This window comes from Somniosus microcephalus, chromosome 9 (genome assembly GCF_052327205.1).
Source record: "Somniosus microcephalus isolate GS21.2 chromosome 9, FLI_Smic_1.0, whole genome shotgun sequence".
NCBI classification, from domain to species: Eukaryota; Metazoa; Chordata; class Chondrichthyes; order Squaliformes; family Somniosidae; genus Somniosus; species Somniosus microcephalus.
In genome coordinates this window covers 214,908,497-214,934,414 of record NC_140995.1, presented here as the reverse complement: position 1 = coordinate 214,934,414, position 25,918 = coordinate 214,908,497, and positions in this window count along the sequence as shown.

The window sequence follows — 25,918 nt, the reverse complement described above, 5'->3', positions numbered from 1 at the left end:
AATGACACTCTACTGCATTGGCTCAGGACAGCTTTACTACATTTTTTGGAGTAATTCTACAAAGCTAGCAGCGTAATGAGGCTCTCAAGAGTGTCACACAATGTAGTGTATCACTGTTCACATAGGAGGTGTTATCGTCCCCATTAGATTACGGAGACTGATAAGCCAAGCCTTCAGCACTCACCCTAGTTCAACCCGTACCAGCATTTTAAATAATTCAATTTAACAAAAGGGGGATAATTGAAATTAGAATTTTTTAGACTTTTTAAATTGAAATATTGACAAAAATACTGAATTTTTGTCTTCATCAGCATTTGGGAGTTTTTCTATGCTGAAGTGTGCTGAAGTCACTTTGATCAGGTTTTTCCTCTGTAGGTTCTCCAAAATGTTACATTGATAACTGTTCTTTCTATATTCTTGTAATTTGTTCAAGTTTGACTTCTCGGTTTTGTTCTTGCTTCTGTTGTGGTTGGGATCCTACTATAAGACATCATTTCCATCTTGCTGTGAGCTGGTGCGCATTGAAAGAAAAGTAGCTGTATAATACAAGAGTCAAGTTGACTCCCAAGCTCACTAAAGCAACAGCTGTGAACCCATCTCCAATAGGTAGTCCTACATCATCTGACTTTGGACCAGGTGAAGTATGACTTCCATCCAGGGGTGAAGCCACATTTTTATATTGCCCTGGTGTCTATGCAACTTCCTTGGAAGTTTATATGTATCTTTAACTGTTTTTAATATTATAAGCCAAGTACTGCTCCTGCCCACTCTCATGACATTAAATTAGGCAGATGGGAGCACAGACGTGCACATATCCAAGCATGCATGCATAGAGCATTGCTGAGCTCAATGCAAAACACAGCTGGCAGTATAGCTTGGATCTGCCAGCTGGGATTCACACTGTACAGATAGCAATCGGAGGCTGGTATTTCTAGTATAACCGCAGCCTAAGTGAGTGATGGTCCATGAATCATCTATAGATTACTAACCTGCTAGTTTCTAAAATATAGAGATTAACCTACTACAATTCTCCTTTACTAGCACAGTAATGAGAGTGCACAGTAATGAGAGTGCACTGTCAGCCCACATATTGAGGCAACAGCAATAAAGCAGAGTAATCACCCAAATAATGCATACTAACAACTTAGAATCATAGAGCACAGAAGCCCTGCAATTGTTTGCTTTTCAAGTATTTATCCAATTCCCTTTTGAAAGTTACTACTGAATCTGCTTCCACCATTCTTTCAGGCAGTGCATTCCAGATTATAACAACTCCCTATAAAAAAAATTCTCCTCATCTCCCCTCTGGCCCTTTTGCCAATTATCTTAAATTGGAGTCCACTGGTTACCAACCCTTCTGCCAGTGGAAACAGTTTCTCCCCAAATGCTCTATCAAACTTTTCAACATTTTAAACACCTTTATTAAATCTCCCATTAACCATCTCTGCTCTAAAGAGAACAATCCCAGCTTCTCTAGTCTCTCCACATAATTGAAGTCCCTAATTCCTGGTACCATTCTAGTAAATCTCAGCTGCACTCTCTCCAAGGCCTTGACATCCTTCCTAAAGTGCGGTGCCCAGAATTTGACTCAATATTCCAGCTGAGGGCTAACCAGTGATTTATAAAGGTTTAGCATAACTTCATTGCTTTTGTACTCTATGGGCTAGATTTTCGGGGAGCCGTCAGGCAGGGTTTCAGGCATGTGGGGGGGGGGGGAATCCCTAATTTGGGGGTCCCGCCACCACCCCGCCCAAAACCCCGCCCCATGTAAGTTTCAGGGGCGGCGGGTACCCGCCCCGCACTGGGACCCACCGAAACCAGGCGGGAAGGGATTAGTGCCAATTAACTGCCTGTTAACAGGTAGTTAACAGGCAGTTTTTAGCCTAATCCCTATTTTGAGGGGTTTCGTGTGGGTTTCCCGACGGCTCCAAACCACGCTAGGTAGAGCAGGCGGGCCGTCGGGTTGAAGGAGTTGGAGGGGTCGCGATGTCGGCGCTCAGGTGAGTGATGGGTGCATGAGTGCAAAGGTAAGTGTGTTTGGTGTGTCTAAAGTGTGTAAAGAACTTTTACTTACCTGTACTTACCTTAACAGCCTTTCTTCCTGTAGCCGTTGGGAGCGCATCACTCAGCCGGAACTGAAAGCTGAACGGCTGCGATCTGTCAAAAGTGACAGCCTTCAGCTTTGAGTACCGATGACAGTTCTAACTGAGTCTGTGCAGAATGACTCAGCTTAGAACTCAGAGTGTCAGTGTCTCACAGCTTCAAACAGCTGTGAGACACTGATATTTCATCTGTCAAAGAACTCTTGACAGATGAAATTTCAGTCTGTGACGTCACCTGTTGCCGGGTGGCCCTTAATTGGCCTGCTGAGCCCGCTGGGCGGGCTCAACAAGATCAATCAAGGGAAAATCGCGCGGATTGGCCGGACGTCGAAGTAGGCGGGTCAGAAATCCGAAAGGGGAAGTCCCGCCTTCTTCCCGACAGGTTCGGCAAAATCTACCCCATGTCTCAATATATAAAAACAAGGATCACGTGCTTTTTTAAACAGCCTTATCAAATTGTCCTGCCACCTTCAAATATTTGTGAAAGTAAACCCCCAGGTCTCTCTGTTCCTGCACCCCCTTTAAAATTGTACCATTTAGTTTATATTACCTCTCCTCATTCTTCCTTCCACAATGCATCACTTCATACTTCTCTGCGTTAAATGTCATCTGCCATGTGTCTGCACATTTCACCATTCTGTCTATGTCCTCCTAAAGTGTGCAGCTATCGTCTTCACTGTTTGCTACATTTCTGAGTTTTGGGTCATCTGCAAACTTTGAAATGATTCCCATGCATACCCAAGTCTAGGTCATTAATATATATCAAAAAGAGCAGCGGTCCTAATACCGAACTCTGGAGACACCACTGTATACTTCCCCCCAGTCTGAAAAACAAGTGTTCGCTACTGCTCTCTGCTTTCTGTCCCTTAGCTAATTTGTATCCATGCTGCCACTGCCCGTTTCATCCCATGGGCTTCAATTTGCAAATAAGTCTATTACTGCATGTGGTACATTACCAAACGCCTTTTGAAAGTCCATATACACATCAACCACACTACCCTCATCAATCCTCTCCATTACTTCATCAAAGAACTCAATCAAGTTTGTCAGACACAATTTGCCTTTAACAAATCCATGCTAGCTGTCATTAATTAACCCATGTTTTTCCAAGTGACAATTAATTTTGTCCCGGATTATTGTCTGTAAAGGTTTCCCCAACACCGACGTTGGGCTGACTGGCCTGTAGTTACCGGGTTTATCCCTCACCCCTTTTTTTGACCAGGAGTGTATCCTCTGACACCACCCCTATATCCAAGGAGGATTGAAAGATGTGGCTACAGCCTCCGCTATTTCCACCCTTACTTTGCCTAGAACCCAGGGTGCATCCCATCAAGTGACTTTTCTACTTTGAGCGCTGCCAGCCTTTTAAGTACCTCTTTACCTAATTTCTATCCCATCCAATTTCTCTACTACCTCCTCTTTTACTGTGAGATTGGCAGTATCCTCTTGGTTTTGATAAAACAGATGTAAAGTACTCATTTAGTACCTCAGCCATGCCCTCTGCCTCCACAAGAAGATCTCCTTTTAGGGTCCTAACCGGGCCCACCCTTCCTTTGTCTAACGTTTTACTATTTACATGTATATAAAATAATTTAACGTTCCCTTTTATGTTTCCTCATACACTTTCTTTGCCCCTCTTTATTTCTATTTTCAGTTCTCCTCTGCTCTTTCTGTATTGTGACCTTGAATCATTCGGAATACAAGGTGTCTGAGTATACAGTGAATTTTATACCTTGGAGTCCTGGAATTGAGCCCAGGATAAGGAGTGTTTTTTGGCAAACATTTAATTGCCCACATTTCCAACGTAGACAAAATAGCTGTGGAACAAGGTATCTAATAGAGGAAACGTAGTACAAGTATGCAACTAGATAAAACACCTGGGCCAGATGGCTTCATCAGAATTTTATAACTATTCTTGCTGTAGCTTGTTTCCCTGCTGATTACAGCACTCAACCAACTTGCTCCCCGTAACTGGGTTAGGAATATCATTTCTCCTTTTAAAAGAAAGGTTAGTTGCTGTTCATGTAAGCCATTCGCTTTACCAAAAAAAATTAAGTGAGAAGTTAAAAATTCTCACACTCAACTTGTAAGATCATTTATCTACAATTACGTACAAGGGCTTGTTTTTTTTTTAAAAAAGAACATCAAACCATCAATAATGTAGGAAGATGATTGAATTTTAGTCACACAACAATCTGGATAAACACAAATAAAACACCTTCAGTCATGTAGGGGGGAATTTTAACCCCCCCCCCCCAAAAAAAATGGGTGGGTTGGGGTCAGGTGGGAAGTTAAAGTGTTAAAAGTCTGAAACCCGACCCCAATCCGTCCACCTCTGGTTTTAGTGGAGGGGGGACGGGGAGCGGGCAGCCAGCCCGCTCCCTGGAGGCAGGTCGCCCATTTAAATATTATAGTGATCTCAGATGTAAGCTCCATTTTAAATTTAAACTGTAGCTGGTCGATTAAAATGAGGAAAGACGGGAGGAGGCTCGGGTGGAGCCTAAACGCCAGCATGGGCTGGTTGGGCCGAATGGCCTGTTGCTGTGCCGTATATCCTGTGTAATCCTATGGTTCACTAATGTCCTTTAGGGAAGGAAACCTGCCATCCTTACCCAGTCTGGTATTTACGTGACTCCACTCCCACATCAGCACGGTGACTCTTACTGCCCAGAAGTGGCCTAGCAAGTCACTCAGTAGGGCAACCAGGAGATGAACAATAAATTCTAGCTTTGCCAGCAACGCCCATCCCGAGAATAAATACATGTTTAAAAAAAATCTGGCGTGTTGTGTTCAAGGTGTGGACCATCACATCTTATTTTACATAGTCTATGTGCTGCTATATGTGATTGAAGCTGCTTTTGTATTGTGCTAGCACCATGGCCCTGATGCATGGATCTCACACTAAAGATACATTTTCCAAATTTGCTAAGGCCAGAAAAAAAACGGATCTTCTCAGTCGCCAGTCTTAGTGAATCTGGAAAGTTTTATCTTTTGTGTTGCCACAACTCTGAGACCTGGCTGCACTAGCTCAACACAAAAGCAACTCGACCCTCTGATATTTATCCCTAATATCTGGAGTAAGTTTCTAAAATTATGGGATACTTTGGGACTGTAAAATGAATCTTACTCCAAAATGGAACTAAATGTACTGACATCTAGTGGCATAACATAAATACTGCCCCTGCGTTCATTTTTAATCATATCAGTTCAATTTGAACAACTCGTAAAAGACATCTAATTCAGATGTCAACCATCCATTAAAGACTTGGAAGAATTACCGGAAATGCTGTTTTCCCATGGGCTCAATCCTATCTCCTTTAAAAGGCTTGTCTCATGGACCCCTCTGAATAATTATGCCCACTGATGTCTGAATTTACAGTGGGGAGAAAAAATCATTTAAAAATGACCTAATTTTACTAAGTTGTACTATAGTAGAGGCACAATGTAAGGCAATACTATGTTAAGGAATTCATGTTGCTCACTACTTCTGTTTGTATAGTTGGAAATATTTTTAAAGCGGATATATACTTAATTGTCCAATATAACTTTATCGGAAATGAAACTATGCGATGAAAACAAAACAAAAACACACTGCATTATAATCACTTTACATCGGCCTTTACCCCTCATTATTCCAGCCCCTCCCATTTTAATTTTTTTCCCTTACCAGCCGCTGACAGGCAGGTCTCACAGGTGTAGTGTCCGCGCCTTAATAACACACGGACTGCAGGAGAACGATAATAATAGATGTTTACTGCACAGAGAGTATGCTGAACTGAAAGTACAGTAGCCTGCTACTGCTTTATATACAGGTGTGGTCACTGCCGGTACTACAACATAAAAGCAGTTCTCTCTTAAAGGTACATACACAACAATTCCTCCCCTTTTAGATAACCAGTACATAACATTCATTTAACAATTGAATAATAACTAATTACAATTACAATTTTCTTTGTACTATATACATCAGCTGAAAGTAAACATTTATAAATTCAGTCTTTGAGGAGGCTTCCTGATCCTGTCTGGATAGCGCCTTTCTCGAGTATACTGTTCTTGCAGCGGAGTCGATTCTGGCTCATTGTCATTGGTTGGTTCGTCAGCTTCCAATGCCACTGATTCTGAGGTAGACGCAATCTGTGCTTCGGGTTCATCACCAGGTGCGCATGCTCGTGGTATGGGTTTGACTTGTTCCTGTGACTCTAGAATCTGGTCAGCATGGCGTCTCACGATGCTCTCTCCAACGTCCACTGTGTACATTAGTGGTCCCTGCCGTGTGCATATCGTTCCTGGCTGCCATTTTTCTGTTCGGTAGTCACGGGCCAAGACTGGTTGCCCTATCTTGAAGCTCCTGGTTTTCATTGATGTGCTGGAATTGCTTATTCTCAACATCTCGTCTTATGTTTTGTTTGAGCAAGTCCAGGCGACATCGTAACCCGCGGTTAAAGAACATCATGGCTGGAGATTGGTTGGTGACTGCATGTGTCGCATTTCGGTAAGCAAACAAGAAATTATCCATCTTGTGTTGCAGTGGTATGTTGTCGTTATACATCGCCTTTATTGCTTTTTTAAAGGTTTGAACAAACCTCTCGGCCAATCCATTTGTGGCTGGATGATATGGGGCGGATGTGTAATGCTTTACCCCATTATTCCTCAAAAACCTCTGGAAATCCTCGGACACAAACTGTGGTCCATTGTCGGAGCAAATCTGTTCTGGCAAGCCATTCCTGGCGATTATGGTCCGTAGGACTGCAATAGTTTTCTCCGTGGTGGTGGAGGACATTTTGATGACCTCTGGCCATTTCGAATGTGCATCCACGGCGATTAAAAACATTGAGTCCATAAATGGACCAGCAAAATCAATGTGTACCCGTTGCCATGGAGATGAGGACCACTCCCATGGGTGTAGCGGGGCCTGTGGTGGAGCGTTTTGGACTTTCTGGCATCCTGTGCATCTCTTGGTCATTTCTTCGATTTCTTTATCGATTCCCGGCCACCACACAAACGCCCTGGCTAGGCTCTTCATTTTTACCCCTCCCAGATGACCCTCATGAAGCTCATTGAGCACTCTATCTCTCAACTTGGGTGGAATTACCACTCGGGATCCGCACATCAAGGTCCCACAGCACACTGACAGCTGTTCTCTCCTTGGCGAGAATGCTGGCAACAGTGAGTCGCCATGTGCTGGCCATCCCTTCACCGTCAAATCATAGACCCGAGAGAGTGTCGGGTCATTTCAGGTTTCCTTCTCTATACTTGAGTTTGTAACAGGTAGACATTCGACTATGGTCGAATGGAATATCTCAACAGGGTCCACTGCAGGTGCTTCCTCCACCGTAGGCAGCGGCAGGCGCGACAGCCCATCAGCATTTCCATGCTGTTTCGTGCCCTTATACTCTATGTCGTATTGATGTGCTCCTAGAAAAAGGGACCATCTTTGCAGCCGTTGCGCCGTCATCACTGGAACGCCCTTCTTTGGGTTAAAAATGGAGACAAGAGGCTGGTGATCAGTCAGTAAGGTGAATTTCTGCCCGTGCAGGTAGTGATGGAACTTCTTCACCCCCCACACCAGGCTGAGGGTCTCCCTGTCAATCTGGGCGTAGTTACGCTCGGCTGATGTTAACGAGCGTGACGCAAAGGCTATTGGCCTCTCTGAACCGTCAAGGAATTTGTGCGACAGCACCGCTCCAATGCCGTAGGGAGATGCATCACATGCCAACCAAATCGGTAGTGATGGATTGTAGTGAGCCAATACTTCTTTTGAAGTAATTAGGCATTTACATTTCTGAAAGGCACACTTACACTCATCACTCCACTTCCATGCTACTCCAGTTTGCAGCAGGGCATTCAGCGGGTGCAGAATTGTAGACAAATTTGGCAAGAACTTATGGTAGTAGTTCACCAACCCGAGGAACGACCTCAGTTGTGACACATTTTCCGGTGCTGGAGCCTTGACTACTGCCTCAACCTTGTCTGGGGACTTATGCAACCCCTCTTCATCAATCACGTGGCCACAATACGAGATTTGTTTCCTGAAAAACTCGCATTTGGGGCGGTTGGCTCGTAGTCCATATTCTTGTAATCTAGTGAGCAGCTGCTCCAGGTTGGCAAGGTGTTCACTGTCATTTCCGCCCGTAACCAGGATGTCGTCCAAATAACACTGGGTCCCCGAGATCCCTTGCAGGACTTGTTTCATCACCCTCTGCCAAATAGCCGGAGCTGATGCTACCCCGAATACCAGTCGATTGTACTGGTAAAGACCTTTGTGAGTGTTTATCGTGAGGTATTTTCTAGATGATTCATCTACCTCCATTTGTAGATACGCTTGGGCCAGATCAATCTTCGTTAAGCGTTTCCCCCCAGATAGTGAGGCGAAAATATCCTCTATCCGCGGAAGTGGATATTGTACCATGTGAAGGACTGGGTTCACAGTAACCTTAAAGTCTCCACAGATGCGAACCTTCTTCAGTTCCCCAGGCGTGCTGCTCAATGATTTCTTCATTACAGGGACGATGGGCGTGGCCCACTCGCTCCAGTCCACCTTGGACAGCACACCCGAATGCTCCAGACTCTCCAGCTCTGCTTCAACAGCTGGGCGGATCGCATACGGTACCGGTCTGGCCTTAAAAAAATTTGGGTTTGCATTATCTTCAATTTTTATCATTGCTGTTACGCCTTTTAGAGTCCCAAGTCCTTGCTGGAACACCTCTTTCGCGTCAGTTAGAATTTTTGACAGTCGTCCAGGTGTGGCGTCATCAACTTTTTTGTCAGCCACAGTTAGTGCCTGAATGGAATGCCAATCCAATTGTATTTTTCAGATCCATTCACGTCCCAATAATGGTGGTCCTCCATCTTGCAGTATATATAGATACAGTTCCTGTGTATCCTTGCCGTTGTATTTAACGGGCACCCTTATTTTTCCTCTGGGGTAGACTTTTTGCCCCGTATATGTCTTCAAGATAATGGACGTATCCTTCAAAGGAATGTGTGAGAATAGCCGCTCGTAGTCTTGTCAACTCATGACTGTTAGGGCTGATCCTGTGTCCAATTCCATCTTTACTTGGGACCCTGCTATCACGAGGGTGACTCAAATGGTTCGGTGATCCTCCTTTGCGATCACGTTGTGTAGCTTTAGACAACTTAGTCCCCTGCTCCCGGAGTCATTGTCACTACTCTGGCCTTCTCAACTACTGTCCGTCATCTTTTGTACTTTCTTGTACTTTTCCTTAGTAGTTCTTTTAGTGTTGGTTTTCTTTCCCGACCTGCAGACTCGTGCTATGTGTCCCATTTTTCCACATTGCTTGCATACTTTGTCCTTAGCCCGGCAATCCTTCTGGTCATGGGTTGTTCTGCCGCAGCGATAGCACTTTTCTGCTCCATATGCCATTTCATTAGTGCTATATTCTTGCGGTTTCTGTTGTATTTCCACAGCTCCCCGTGCTGCTGCTTCGTAGGATACTGCAACGCTGAAAGCCTTTTCTAGCGTAAGGTCCTTTTCCGAAAGCAGTCGTTTCTGGGTTCCTTCACTCTGGAGCCCGCAGACAAACTTATCCCTTAAGGTATCTGCCAGTCCTGTTCCGAACTGGCAGTGTGTCGATAACTTGCGTAGTTCCATAAGATAGTCAGCATTACTCTCGTCTTTGTGCTGGTTTCGTTTATGGAACTTGAATCTTTCTGCTATCAGCAGCGGTGTAGGGTTTAGATGTTCCTGTAAGATATTGACAATCTCTTCAAAATTTTTCTCCATTGGTTTAGCTGGGGTAATTAAATTTCGCAATAGGCCGTACGTTCTTGCGCCCATCAAATTTAATAATATCGACGCCTTCTTTTCAGCGGCCACCTCATTTGCCCTGCAGTACACTTCAACTCTTTCCACATACGTGGTCCAGTCTTCTATTTCGTTATCGAAAACAGTGATGCTGCCACTCTTCGGCATCTTGGGTGGTTTAAAATGGCGCCTCCCGCGCTTTTCCTTCTTCCCCAACGGATTAAAATGGCGCCTCCCGCGCTTTTCCTTCTTCCCCTCGCTGCCAATGCTGCTCCTCGTGTTCTAACAGGTAATGGCGGCGCCCCGAGGCTTTCCGCACGTCTCTTTTCCAACGCTGCCCGACTCTTGAGCACCGGCTGCGCCCTGTGCGCTCCACCCTCTCTCTCTCTGTCTTCCCGACGATGCTGCTCAGCCCCCTTACAGAGCCGCTCGCCCGAGCTCTAGCCCGCCGCAGTCCGGGGAGGGTCAGCGCACTACCTGCTACCAGCCCGATTTGCTGGGACACCTTGATTGGAGAACCAGGCCCAGCTCTCCACAGCTTCCCCTGCAACTCTCTGGGCTCCGATGGATCACTGGGCGGTTGCCCCCGGTCGACGCCCATTGCTCTGGCTTTGACCTCCAAGAAGCTTCTTCCCACGGATGGATCCCCGTGAGATGATGCAGTACTGCAGGTGAGTTCGAACCTGCTCATCGCCACTGTAGTGTCTGCGCCTTAATAACACACGGACTGCAGGAGAACGATAATAATAGATGTTTACTGCACAGAGAGTATGCTGAACTGAAAGTACAGAAGCCTGCTACTGCTTTATATACAGGTGTGGTCACTGCCAGTACTACAGCATAAAAGCAGTTCTCTCTTAAAGGTACATACACAACAACAGGTATCTCTGCATTCCAGAGGGTAAGGGCAAGGCCTCACGCTCAGGAAGGCATTCCCTAAACCTCTGTGCCTCACCACCTCCCTTCCCTCTTTTAAGACCCTCCTTACTTCTCTTTCACTTCTACTTCTTCACTTCTACTTCTCCTTCACTTCTCCTTCTCCAAGCTTTAGGTCGTTCCGCTTAACATCGCTTTCTTTAGCTTGGTGACCATTTGTTTTTGATTATGCCTCTGTGAAATGCCTTGGGAAATTTTTCTTCATTAACGGCGCTATATATAAATAAAAGTTGTTGTTGTTGTGGATCATTTCCCCCTACCCCAGCACATATTCCCCCTACCCCAGCACATATTCCCCTCTACCCCAGCACATATTCCCCCTACCCCAGCACATATTCCCCTACCCCAGCACATATTAACCCTACCCCAGCACATATTCCCCCTATCCCAGCACATATTCCAACCACCCCAGCAGAAATCCCCCTACCCCAGCACATATTCCCCTACCCCAGCACATATTCCCCCCTACCCCAGCACATATTCCCCTACCCCAGCACATATTCCCCCCTACCCCAGCACATATTCCCCTACCCCAGCACATATTCCCCTACCTCAGCACATATTCCCCTACCCCAGCACATATTCCCCACTACCCCAGCACATATTCCCCCTACCCCAGCACATATTCCCCTACCCCAGCACATATTCCCCCCTACCCCAGCACATATTCCCCCCTACCCCAGCACATATTCCCACTACCCCAGCACATATTCCCCTACCCCAGCACATATTCCCCTACCCCAGCACATATTCCCCTACCCCAGCACATATTCCCCCTACCCCAGCACATATTCCCCTACCCCAGCACATATTCCCCCCTACCCCAGCACATATTCGCCCTACCCCAGCACATATTCGCCCTACCCCAGCACATATTCCCCTACCCCAGCACATATTCCCCCCTACCCCAGCACATATTCCCACTACCCCAGCACATATTCCCCCTATCCCAGCACATATTCCCCCCTACCCCAGCATATATTCCCCCTACCCCAGCACATATTCCCCCCTACCCCAGCATATATTCCCCCTACCCCAGCACATATTCCCACTACACCAGCACATATTCCCCCTACCCCAGCACATATTCCTCGTACCCCAGCACATATTCCCACTACCCCAGCACATAATCCCCCTACCCCAGCACATATTCCCACTACCCCAGCACATATTCCCCCTACCCCAGCACATATTCCCCCTACCCCAGCACATATTCCCCCTACCCCAGCACATATTCCCCCTACCCCAGCACATATTCTCCCCTACCCCAGCACATATTCCCCCTACCCAGCACATATTCCCCCTACCCAGCACATATTCCCCTACCCCAGCATATTTCCCTACCCCAGCACATATTCCCCTACCCCAGCACATATTCCCCTACCCCAGCACATATTCCCCTACCCCAGCACATATTCCGCACTACCCCAGCACATATTCCCCCTACCCCAGCACATATTCCCCTACCCCAGCACATATTCCCCCCTACCCCAGCACATATTCCCCCCTACCCCAGCACATATTCCCACTACCCCAGCACATATTCCCCTACCCCAGCACATATTCCCCTACCCCAGCACATACTCCCCCTACCCCAGCACATATTCCCCTGCCCCAGCACATATTCCCCCCTACCCCAGCACATATTCCCCCTACCCCAGCACATATTCCCCTACCCCAGCACATATTCCCCCTACCCCAGCACATATTCCCCCTACCCCAGCACATATTCCCCCTACCCCAGCACATATTCCCACTACCCCAGCACATATTCCCCCTACACCAGCACATATTCCCCCATACCCCAGCACATATTCCCCCATACCCCAGCACATATTCCCCCTACCCCAGCACATATTCCCCTACCCCAGCACATATTCCCCCTATCCCAGCACATATTCCCCCCTACCCCAGCATATATTCCCCCTACCCCAGCACATATTCCCCCCTACCCCAGCACATATTCCCCCTACCCCATCACATATTCCCACTACCCCAGCACATATTCCCCCTACCCCAGCATATATTCCTCGTACCCCAGCACATATTCCCACTACCCCAGCACATAAGCCCCCTACCCCAGCACATATTCCCCCTACCCCAGCACATATTCCCCCTACCCCAGCACATATTCCCCCTACCCCAGCACATATTCTCCCCTACCCCAGCACATATTCCCCCTACCCCAGCACATATTCCCCCTACCCCAGCACATATTCCCCCTGCCCCAGCACATATTCCCCCTACCCCAGCACATATCCCCCCCTACCCCAGCACATATTCTAAGAGCGTTAAATAAACAAGCCTCAAGGCTTTGTGTCTTAATGCGAGCAGCATTTGTAATAAGGTGGATGAATTAGCTGCGCAAATAGAGGTAAACGAATATGATTTGATTGGGATTACGGAAACATGGCTCCAGGGTGGCCAAGGCTGGGAACTCAACATCCAGGGGTATTCGATATTCAGGAAAGATAGGCAAAAATGAAAAGGAGGTGGGGTAGCATTGCTGGTTAAAGAGGAGATTAACACAATATTAAGGAAGGCTATTAGCTCTGATGATGTGGAATCTGTATAGGTAGAACTGAGAAATACCAAGGGGCAGAAAACGTTAGTGGGAGTGGTATATAGACCTCCAAACAGTAATGCGGAGGTTGGGGATGGCATTACACGGGAAATTAGAGAGGTGTGCAATAAGGGCACAGCAGTTATCATGGGTGACTTTAATCTACATATAGATTGGGCTAACCAAATTAGTAACAATACTGTGGAGGAGGAATTCCTGGAGTGTATACAGGATGGTTTCCTGGACCAATATGTCGAGGAACCAACTAGAGATCAAGCCATCTTAGACTCGGTATTATGTAATGAGAAAGGATTAATTAGCAATCTTGTTGTACAAGGTCCCTTGGGTCGGAGCGATCATAATATGATAGAATTCTTCATTAAGATGGAGAGTGAAGTAGTTGACTCAGAGACTAGGATCCGGAATATAAATAAAGGAAACTACGATGATATGAGGCGCGAGTTGGGTAGGATTGATTGGGGAATGTCACTCAAAGGGTTGACGGTGGATAGGCAATGGCAAACATTCAAAGACTGCATGGATGAACTACAGAATTTGTTCATCCCAGTTTGGCAAAAAAATAAAACAAAAAAGGTGACTCAACTGTGGCTAACAAGGGAAATTAGGGATAGCATAAGATCCAAGGAGAGGACATATAAATTGGCCATAAAAAGCAGTAAACCTGAGGATTGGGAGCAGTTTAGGATTCAACAAAGGAGGACAAAGGGATTAATTAAGAAGGGGAAAATAGAGTATGAGAGTAAGCTTGCAGGGAACATAAAAACTGACTGTAAAAGCTTTTATAGATATGTGAAGAGAAAAAGATTGGCGAAGTCAAGCGTAGGTCCCTTGCAGTCAGAATCAGGGGAATTTATAATGGGGAACAAAGAAATGGCAGACCAATTAAATACATATTTTGGTTCTGTCTTCACAAAGGACGGCACAAATAACCTCCCAGAGATGTCGGGGAACATAGGGTCTGATGAAAGGGAGGAACTGAAAGAAATCAGTATTTGTAGGGAAATGGTGTTAGGGAAATTGACGGGATGGAAGGCCGATAAATCCCCAGGGCCTGATAATCTACATCCTAGGGTACTTAAGGAAGTGGCCCTAGAAATAGTAGATGCATTGCTGATCATCTTCCAACATTCGATGGAATCTGGAACAGTACCCATGGATTGGAGGGTAGCTAATGTTACCCCACTATTCAAAAAAGGTGGTGGAGAGAAAACGGGGAATTACAGACCGGTAAGCCTGACATCGGTAGTGGGGAAAATGCTACAGTCCATTATAAAAGATGTAATAGCAGAGCACTTGGAAAACAGTGACAGGATCGGAAAAAGTCAACATGGATTTACAAAAGGTAAATCATGCTTGACTAGTCTACTGGAATTTTTTGAGGATGTAACTGGTAAAATAGATAAGGGAGAACCAGTGGATGTGGTGTATTTGGACTTTCAGAAGGCTTTCGATAAGGTCCCGCATAAGAGATTAGCGTGTAAAGTTAAGGCACATGGGATTGGGGGCAAAGTATTGACTTGGATAGAGAACTGGTTGGCAGACAGAAAGCAAAGAGTTGGAATAAACGGGTCTTTTTCCGAGTGGCAGGCAGTGACTAGTGGGGTACCGCAGGGATCGGTCCTTGGGCCCCAGCTATTCACAATATATATTAATGATCTAGACGAGGGAACTAGATGTAATATCTCCAAGTTTGCAAACGACACAAAGCTGGGTGGGTGTGTGTGCTGTGAGGAGGATGCCGAGAAACTCCAGTATGATTGGACAGGTTGGGTGATTGGGCAGAAGCATGGCAGATGCAATATAACGTGGATAAATGCGAGGTTATCCACTTTGGTGTCAAAAACAGGAAGGTAGATTATTATCTGAATGGCAATAGATTGGGTGAAGGGGATGTGCAACGAGACCTGGGTGTCCTTGTGCACCAGTCGCTGAAGGTAAGCATGCAGGTGCAGCAGGCGGTTAAGAAGGCAAATGGTATGTTGGCCTTCGTAGCGAGAGGTTTGAGTACAGGAACAAGGATGTCTTTCTGCAGTTGCACAGGGCCTTGGTGAGACCACATCTTGAGTATTGTGTGCAGTTTTGGTCGCCTTATCTGAGGAAGGATGTTCTTGCCATGGAAGGAGTGCAGCGAAGATTCACCAGACTGATACCTGGGATGGCAGGAATGACGCATGAGGAGAGATTGGGTCGATTGAGCTTATACTCGTTGGAGTTTAGAAGAATGAGAGGGGATCTCATTGAAACTTATAAAATTCTGACAGGACTGGACGGACTAGATGCAGGAAGGATGTTCCCGATGGTCGGGGAGTCCAGGACCAGGGTTCACAGTCTAAGGATAAGGGTAGGCCATCTAGGACAGAGATGAGGAGGAATTTCTTCACCCAGAGAGTGGTGAAACTGTGGAATTCTCTACCACAGAAGGCAGTAGAGGCCAATTCATTAAAGATATTCAAGAAGGAGTTGGATATATTTCTTAAGGCTAAAGAGATCAAGGGATATGGGGAGAAAGCAGGGACAGGGTACTGAATTTGGATGATCAGCCATGATCTCATTGAATGGCGGAGCAGGCTCGAGGGGCCGAATGGCCTACTCCTGCTCCTATCTCCTATGTTTCTATGTTTCTATTACCCCCTACCCCAGCACATATTCCCCCCTACCCCAGCACATATTCCCCCAAACCCAGCACATATTCCCCCTACCCCAGCACATATTCCCCACTACCCCAGCACATATTCACCCCTACCCCAGCACATACTCCCCCCTACCCCTACACATAGTCCCCCTACCCCAGCACATACTCCCCCTACCCCAGCACATATTCCCCCTACCCCAGCACATATTCCCCCTACCCCAGCATATATTCCCCCTACCCCAGCACATATTCCCCCTACCCCAGTACATATTCCCCACTACCCCAGCACATATTCCCGCTACCCCAGCACATATTCCCACTACCCCAGCACATATTCCCCCTACCCCAGCACATTCTCCCCCCTACCCCAGCACATATTCCCCCTACCCCAGCACATATTCCCCCTATCCCAGCACATATCCACCCTACCCCAGCACATATCCCTCCTACCCCAGCACATATCCCTCCTACCCCAGCACATAGTACCCCTATCCCAGCACATATCCCTCCTACCCCAGCACATATCCCCCCTACCCCAGCACATATCCCTCCTACCCCAGCACATATTCCCCCTATCCCAGCACATATTCCCCCTATCCCAGCACATATCCACCCTACCCCAGCACATATTCCCCCTACCCCAGCACACATCCCCCCTACCCCAGCACATGTTCCCCCTACCCCAGCACATGTTCCCCCTACCCCAGCACATATTCCCCCTACCCCAGCACATATTCCCCCTACCCCAGCACATGTTCCCCCTACCCCAGCGCATATTCCCCCTACCCCAGCACATATTCAGCCCCTACCCCAGCACATATTCCCCCTACCCCAGCACATATCCCCCCTACCCCAGCACATATCCCCCCTACCCCAGCACATATTCCCCCCTACCCCAGCACATATTCCCCCTACCCCAGCACATATTCCCACTACCCCAGCACATATTCCCCACTACCCCAGCACATATTCCCCCTACCCCAGCACATATTCCCCACTACCCCAGCACATATTCACCCCTACCCCAGCACATACTCCCCCCTACCCCAGCACATACTCCCCCCTACCCCAGCACATATTCCCCCTACCCCAGCATATATTCCCCCTACCCCAGCACATATTCCCCCTACCCCAGTACATATCCCCCCTACCCCAGCATATATTCCCCCCTTCTCCCCGAAAAGGCAGCAGTCAGGACTTCTGTTCCCAAATATTTATCAATTGTGCTCTGGGTACACAAAAGTGGTTCTGGAAAACACACCTGCCAATTTTCTCCAAATTTGCTGTGGTTGGAGCCTAACTGCTGCCCTGCAACTTCGCCCATGTTCTTGGCGATACTGGGAGCTTATCATAGGTAGAACTGAAAGCACGAGCCTGCACTCTCTCATGACACATCATACTAATATATCAACCAATAAAATTCAACTACAACATTTGAAGGGTAAAGACACAGAGGCAAAGAAAAGAAAGATTTGTATTTATACGACCTCAAGACATCCCAAAGCGGTTTACAGCCAATGAAGTGCTTTTGAAGTGTAGTCAACCCGGCAGCTGATTTGAGCACAGCAAGTTCCCACAAGCAGCAATGTGATAATGACCAGATAATCTTGTTCTTTCAGTGATATTGATTGAGGTTTAAATATTGGCCAGGACACCAGGGAGAACTCCCCCGCTCTTCTTCAAAATAGTGCCATGGGATCTTTTACATACAGCTGAGAGAGCAGACGGGGCCTCGGTTAAACGTCTCATCCGAAGAGTTGAAAATGAACAAAGATATGTGCTTTGGGTCAATCAGAAATATGAACCAACAAGTAGGAAAGCTTATAAGGGGAAGACAGTCCACAGCAGTACTTTTGTTTATAGTACTCCTTCATTCCATATAGAAAAATAATGGTTAACTCTACTTGACATTTAATAAACGGGTCAATTTTAACACCATCATGAAGGTGCTCATGCCAGGTCCCTCTCATTGCCAGGAGGCTCCTGCGATGTCACTGATGAAGAGAATCCTTGCTTCATTCCATAGTAAACAAGTGGAGGGTGCAACTTCAGACTGGTCTCAAGGTCACTTTGGAGCCACAAGACATTGGGAAAATGTCTGCTAGCTGGGAATGCAAATTTCTCAGACTATTAAATAGATTGGGTATTTTCTGAACTGCTTCGAATTCAAATTCTCGACCCTTCAAAGAGCTTCTGGACTTCACTCGCCTGCTTTGGACAGTGGTTTGTCAATGCTCCGTGTCGGCCCCATCCTGCCTACGTCGGCTTTGCCCCTCCGTGGGACCTCTGACTTTGACCCTGGTCTCCCTACTATTGTCTCCAAACTACTCCCTACTACCAGGAAATATGTATCCCATTAATTACTACATAACCAGGACTGTGTAACCTGAGCTTTTCTGCGTCCATTCGCGTGCGCACTTTCGCTGTCACTCCAGACCCGAGCCGTTCATTTCTTTTTCCACTTTTTCTCCCTCTTTTCCTTTTCTCTCTATCCCTCCCTGACCGCGCTCTTCTGTTGTCATGCCTCCTTTCATCTCTCCTCTCAGATACACTGCCCTCCCAAATCCCTACCCCAACCCTTCATTACTCTTCAACCTTCCTACTCTTCTGCCGCTGTCCCAGGATTGACTCCCTCTTAGATAAGCCTACAGCTTCCCTCTGTGCCTATCTTGACATCCTACGAAGGGCCCATTGAAGCACTCGTCGCTGCCTCCTTATGAGTTGCAACCCCAACTGTCCCATCCTACTCTCTCGCCGACCTTACCGCCCAGCGCGCCCACTGGGGGCTAATCTTGCCCATCCAACACACCCCTCCCAGCACTGACCCTGTGGACACTGGCAGTGGGTCAGCCTTCACCGACCCTCTCCGCATCTCCCTCCAGAATGTCCGTTCACTTGTGAACAAGACCCTTGCCATCCATGAGCTTATCGTGGATGACTGCATCAACATCATGGCCCTGACAGAAACTTGGTTGAGGGGTGATGATGCCTTACCCTTAAATGAAGCCACCCCACCTGGCTATACCTTCCACCGCTTGCCCCGCCCAGACCGCTGTGGTGTCGGTGTGGCTCTCATCACCAAATCACACCTTGGTCTTGTTACCCCCTCGCTTCTGTGAGGAGGATCTACCCCTAACTTGGGGGGTCAGGGTTCGCTGTAATACACAAAGTCAGAAACTGTAAAATAAGTAAAGTTTTATTAAGGTACCTGGACTTCACTCTGAGAAACCCTTTGTGTCTGCACACAAGTATGCCTCCCAAAGAGTGAGCCCCGAGACTCACGGGGCTACAATATTTATACATTTTCATAAATTGCAAGTCATGAGAAAACAGAAAACTAGGCAATCACGTGCTCCACAAGTCACTTTTTTTTTTTTTTTTACAGAGTTTTGTTTAAGCATTTAACTTTCAACAGATAATGACCATGAGACTGTCTCCACCAGTTATCTTATGTGTGGTTAGGGAGTAGAACATTTTGCTCCTGTTCTTTCTTATCTATTTGTACTGCATTCCCACAGTCCTGCATCAGTTTTTTTTACATTTAAACTCTTCACCCATGTCAAGCAGTCCATCATGCTTTGCAAGGCATTGGTAAGGCAGTATGGGATTAATCTAGCTTAACAGTCTGTCCCCCTACTCCTCAGGCACTTTCTCTTCCTTTGAGCATCTCACCTTATTCCACCCCTCATTTAAAATTCTCGTTCTCTACCGCCCTCCCAAGTACCATAAAAATGTTATAACCAAGATATCTTCACTGCTTTCCTCCCTCAGCCTCTGCACCGAGCGACTTCTCTTCCTCGGTGATATCAACCTCCACCTCAATTCATCGTGCTCTCTCAACTCTGAGTTCACTAGCCTCCTAGCCTCCCTTAATCTTTCCCTCCATGTAAACTCCCCAATCCATATTTACGGCCAATCCCTCGACCTTGCCACTTCTCGTGGCCTCGCTACTCCCATCATGTCAATCACAGATAAAGCCAGCTCTGACCGCTTCCGCATGTCGCTCTCACCACCCCCCCACCACCACACTCCTCAACCCTCCTTCCTTCTGTCTCCGTCCCTGGAAAAAACTCTCTCCCAACTCTCTTACGAAATCCCAACTATCCAGCCTTTGGCCCTCCATTCACCATGACATTTCTGCAACTACCACACGCTCACCACCACCTTTGATGCCCTGGTCCCTATTAAGATAATTACACTCTCTCACCCTGGCCGTTCCCCCTGGTACAGCCCTCATCTTCGCTCCCTTAAGTCCAAGGGACGCAGTCTTGAACGGATATGGCAGACAACTGGTTTAGCCATTCACCGCCAGATCTGGCTGGAACACAAAAAGCATTATCGGGTCCTGCTCTCATCTGCCAAAGTTGCTCACTATACCAGAATCATTCTGGAATGCAAAGGTAAACCCCGGCTTCTATTCTCCACTGCTAACCATCTTCTTAAACCCCTCTCCCCATCTCCTCCGCCCTCACCTCTGACACAAGTGTGAGGAGCTCATGGACTTCTTTGTCTCTAAGATTGAGACCATCCATTCAGCTGCCTCTGCCACTTCCCTTCCTTCCCCTAGCCCACCAGGCCAAACTTCCTCTAAGGTTCCCCCTGCCCTAGCCTTGAACTCACATCTTTTTCCAGTTTCTCTTCGATCTCCCCTCATGACCTCTCCGTGCTCATCTTGTCCATGAGACCCACCTCCTGCTCCCTTGACCCTATTCCCACCAAACTGCTGACCACCCAACTTCTTTTTCTGGCTCCCATGTTAGCCGATATTTTAACAGTTCTCTCTCAGATACTGTCCCCCCTCCCTCAAATCTGCCATCATCACCCCTGTCCTCAAAACAACTCTTGACCCCTCCGTCCTTGCAAACTACCGCCCCATCTCCAACTTCCCTTTCCTCTCCAAAGTCCTTAAACGTGCTGTCACCTCCCAAATCCATGCCCATCTTTCCCGCAACTCCATGTTTGAATCCCTCCAATCAGTTTCCGTCCCGCCACAGTACCGAAACGGCTCGCATCAAAGTCACAAATGACATCCTTTGTGACTGTGACAATGGTAAACTATCCCTCCTCGTTCTTCTTGACTTGTCTGCAGCCTTTGAAATGGTTGACCACTCCATCCTTCTCCAATGCCTCTCCACTGCTGTCCAGCTGGGTGGGACTGCATGTGCCTGGTTCCATTCTTATCTATCTAATCGTTGCCAGAGAATCTCCTGCAATGGCTTCTCTTCCCACTTCCGCATCATTACCTCTGGTGACCCCAAGGATCTATCCTTGGCCCCCCCTCCGATTTCTCATCTACATGCTGTCCCTTGGCGACATCTTCTGAAAATGTTGTGTATGTAATATGTGTGCTACTTTGAACCTATGGACAGGACTGCACTACTTGTTGGGCGTAGTGATACGCAGTACCACTCCTGGCCATAGGGGTATAAATAGTACTGTGGGTACTGATTCCCCTCAGTTCCCGCCTGTGGGCATGAAGTAAAGACCTATGTATAGTCCCTACCTCCAACCAGTAAAGACCTGTTTGAGTTATACGTTTAAGTCTTTGTGTTGATTGTTCAATACAATACACATACTTAACACTGGCGACGAGTCAGGCTCTTACCCTGCGGCAGTTATTCCAGGCGGCTTCGTCCAAAGACAGGACGTTGAAGAGAGGTTTCAATCCTCAACACCCCACTCAAAACTGAAGGGCAGCAGAAATCCTGACAGCTTCCAGCGACTGGAAGATACAGGCATTAGGACCCTGAAGCCTCCATCAGCTTGTGAACCGGAGTAAAGACAGGACTGGGGAAGAGAGAGAGGTAGGGCGATAGCGATCGGCAGATAAGGGCCGGGCCGCTTTGAAGTGAGGGGCGCAGCCGGGCCAGCGATCGGGACCAAAGATAAGAGCCGCACTCGGACTGAAAGGCGCGGCGGCTGCAGAAGCTCAAGGTGCGAGAGTCGCGGTGCACAGCGCGGGCTATCGATCGCGGCGAAGATAAGGGCCGCACTCGAGGGCTGAAGGGAGACGGCGTCGGGGGACGGGTGAAGACCGCCAAGCGCGGGAAAACCGCCATTTTGTGGGCGGAGGACGACGGCAAGAGCGGGAAGCCGCCATCTTTGATAACAAGTAAAGAAAAGAAAATCTGAGAAATTGCAAATCTACAATGCCTAAACACGGGAATATTAGCACCTTTGATAGTGACCTCGAAGATTGGGCCATATATGTTGAAAGAGTAAAAAATTATTGTAAGGCCAATAAAATTCGTGACCAAGATAAAGCTCTAACATTATTAAATTTAATGGGTGCGAAGACGTACGGGCAATTGAAACACCTGTTATCACCAGATGAACCGGCGGATAAGACGTTCGATGAGATTGTTACTGTCCTGAAAGATCATCTAAACCCCACGCCGCTGATGCTAGCGGAACGATTTAAATTTTACGACAGAAGGCAGCTACAGCATGAAAGCAATGCTGAATATTTGCTGGAATTGCGTAAATTAGCGAAATATTGCCAGTTTGGAACGGGATTGACAGATGCACTACGAGACAAATTTGTGTGTGGTTTATTTAAACAGGATACACAAAAGCGACTGCTCGAGGAGAATGAGCTGACGCTTGAGAAGGCGGTCACTATGGCAGCAGCACACGAAGCCGCAGCGAGAGGCACGGCAGTAATGCAGCTACGGTCACCGGAGCTCAGTGCACACAAATTGGGTGTGAGTTCTGGCAAATGTTATCGTTGTGGAAAGACAACGCATGATCAGAACCAGTGTTGGTTTAAAAACCAAGAATGTAGAACTTGTGGTAGGCTTGGACATATAGCTAGAGTATGCAGGTCAGGGAAGAAGACCAGCAACAAGAAGTCACTGCAAGGAAAATACGCAAAGGTACACAAGGTGACCGAACAGGAGTCCGATTCAGACGCTAGCAGTAATGAACTGGCTAGCTTAAGCTGTAATGAACTGGCTAGCTTAAGAGTACTCAACGCTGGTAAGGGTGCAGACCTCCAGACAATTTGGGTCACTCTTCAGATAGAAGGAGTCCAAGTAAAACTGGAATTGGACACTGGATCGGCATTGACGGTCATAAATAAGAAAGATTACGGAAAGTTATTCCAACATATTCCCCTACAGGATACGGGGATTATATTGAAAACATACACGGGGCAAAGAGTGTACCCCATCGGGAAAATAGAGGTTGCAGTGGCCCACAAGGGCGAAGACAGTCAAATAATGGACTTATATGTGATATCTGAAGGAGGTCCTCCACTACTAGGTCGGGAGTGGATTAGGAAAATGAATATGGACTGGCATTTCCTACAAACAATAACGAGTGAGAACTCGGTGAAGATAGTCGGCCCAGACTCTGGAACGGATGATGGTAAGCCCAACTCAGGTGCAAAAGACAAAGTTTCAGCACAGAATTCCACTGAGCAACAACAACATAGTTTAACTGTGGATTCTGAGTCTGGCAAGTCTACTGATGTGCCCATTTCTGAGGGACACCGGGCTCGAACTCAACTCCATTTCAAACTACAACAGCAATTAGAACAAATGCTTCGCCGTTTTGAGCAAGAGTTGAATGCAACGAAAGAGTTCTTTGATATAGAGTTGGAGAATCTGGAAAGACAACAGAAGCAGCTGATGGAGAAAATGGAGCAGGAGCACACAAAACGTCTGATGTCAGAGGAGTTAACGGTCAGCCAACTCCTGCATATGCTGAAGGACAGGACTCTGAAATGGGAAAAACTTGAACATGAACTTCAATATTCAAACGAAAGGAGTTCGGAGCTCTCAAAGGTTATTGGAAGAGCTGAGGTGGCAACACAGACTGAGATGACTGCAACAGAGCAGCCCTTGGATGCCAAAAGTACGCTGACTCACGTCAACGTAGAACAACAGACCGCTGAAACAGCTGCTCCGGTAGAGGGATTGCATAGTCCGATCAATCAATCTCCAAAGGAAGTTGAAGTATTAAAATCACAAATGAGGTCACTAGTAAACGACTTGCTGAAAGCCCAGAAAAAGCTGGATGCAGAGGTACACATGAAGAAGTCTCTTCAGGAAAGATGTCTGGATTTGGAACAAGAGCTGGCTAACGTCCAGCTAGGTATGGAGGAAATAGACGACCCTCTCACTGGTCTAGCTCAGGACGACACCGAATATTACGATGTCCTGTCCTGCCCAGCTTGTAACTTCGACTCCCAAAGTGCAGAAATCATGGAGGAGCACCAAAAGTCTACGGAACATCGGGAGAAGCTGGCTCTACGACGGAAACAGGAGGAAGAGAAGGAGGAACTGCGCATGCAGCTGGCAGCTGACAATGGAGCCCAGAGAGTCTCCAAGAAGCAGAAAAGGAAAAGTAAAAACAGAAGATGACCCATCTGAACCATTATCACCTCTACCAGATCACACACGTGGTCCCTCCGAACGGAGCCAATTCAGTTCGGAAGTTCAAACTGTTAAATCCATGGAAGGACTATTGAATGAGTCACTCCTGCAACGTGAACCGACTACACCACAGAGATTGAATCTGTGAACTGTTTTCCGCAGAGACTGAATCTGTGATCTGTTTTGACATGAAGTTATCTATGTATCTATGTTATTCTGTTATGTAAACCTGAAGTTATATATGTATATATGTTATTACGTTATGTTAAATGGGGAGATGACTGTAAAGCTAGGAAGGGAGGAATGTTGTGTATGTAATATGTGTGCTACTTTGAACCTATGGACAGGACTGCACTACTTGTTGGGCGTAGTGATACGCAGTACCACTCCTGGCCATAGGGGTATAAATAGTACTGTGGGTACTGATTCCCCTCAGTTCCCGCCTGTGGGCATGAAGTAAAGACCTATGTATAGTCCCTACCTCCAACCAGTAAAGACCTGTTTGAGTTATACGTTTAAGTCTTTGTGTTGATTGTTCAATACAATACACATACTTAACAGAAAACACTACGACAGTTTCCACATGTATGCTGATGACACCCGTCTCTACCTCACCACCACTTCTCTCGACCCCTCCACGGTCTCTAAATTGTCAGATTGCTTGCCCGACATCCAGTACTGGATGAGCAAATATTTTCTCCAATTAAATACAGGTAGACTACCCTTTATCCGAACTTCCGAAAACCGAAACCCTCTAAAAACCGAAGGTTTTTTCGGTCAGCGTAAGTCGTGCGCACGACATGACCAGAGTGGCGCACGACTTACGCTGAGCAGGGCAGAGTGTCACTGAGTTCCCTCCTGGGTAGGAGATTGCAGGCCTAGCCGGATAAGGGATAGTGTAGCATTTTTCCGCACTTCTGAAAACCGAAATCGTTCAGCGTAAGTCGTGCGCACGACCCCGACCCCCGCCGACCCCCCCCCGCCGACCCCCGCCCCCTTTCGGATAAGATATAGTGTACCAGCCTTTATCCGCACTCCCGAAAACCGAATTAATCTGAAAACCGAAGTGTTTTCGCTCAGCGTAAGTCGTGCGCACGACCCCGGCCCCCGCCAACCCCGACCCCCGACCCCCCCGCCGACCCCGACCCCCGCCCCCTTTCGGATAAGATATAGTGTACCAGCCTTTATCCGCACTCCCGAAAACCAAATTAATCTGAAAACCGAAGTGTTTTCGCTCAGCGTAAGTCGTGCGCACGACCCCGACCGACCCCCCGCCGACCCCCACCCTTGCCGACCCCCACCCCCGACCACGACCCCCCGCCGACCCCCCCGCCAACCCCGACCCCCCGCCGACCCCCACCCTTTTGGATAAGGGATAGTGTATCCTTTATCCGCACTCCCGAAAACCGAATTACTCTGAAAACCGAAGTGTTTTCGCTCACCTTCCGAAATCCAAAATTTTCCGAAAACCGAAACACGGCTGGTCCCGAGGTTTTCGGATAAAGGATAGTGTGGTAAACC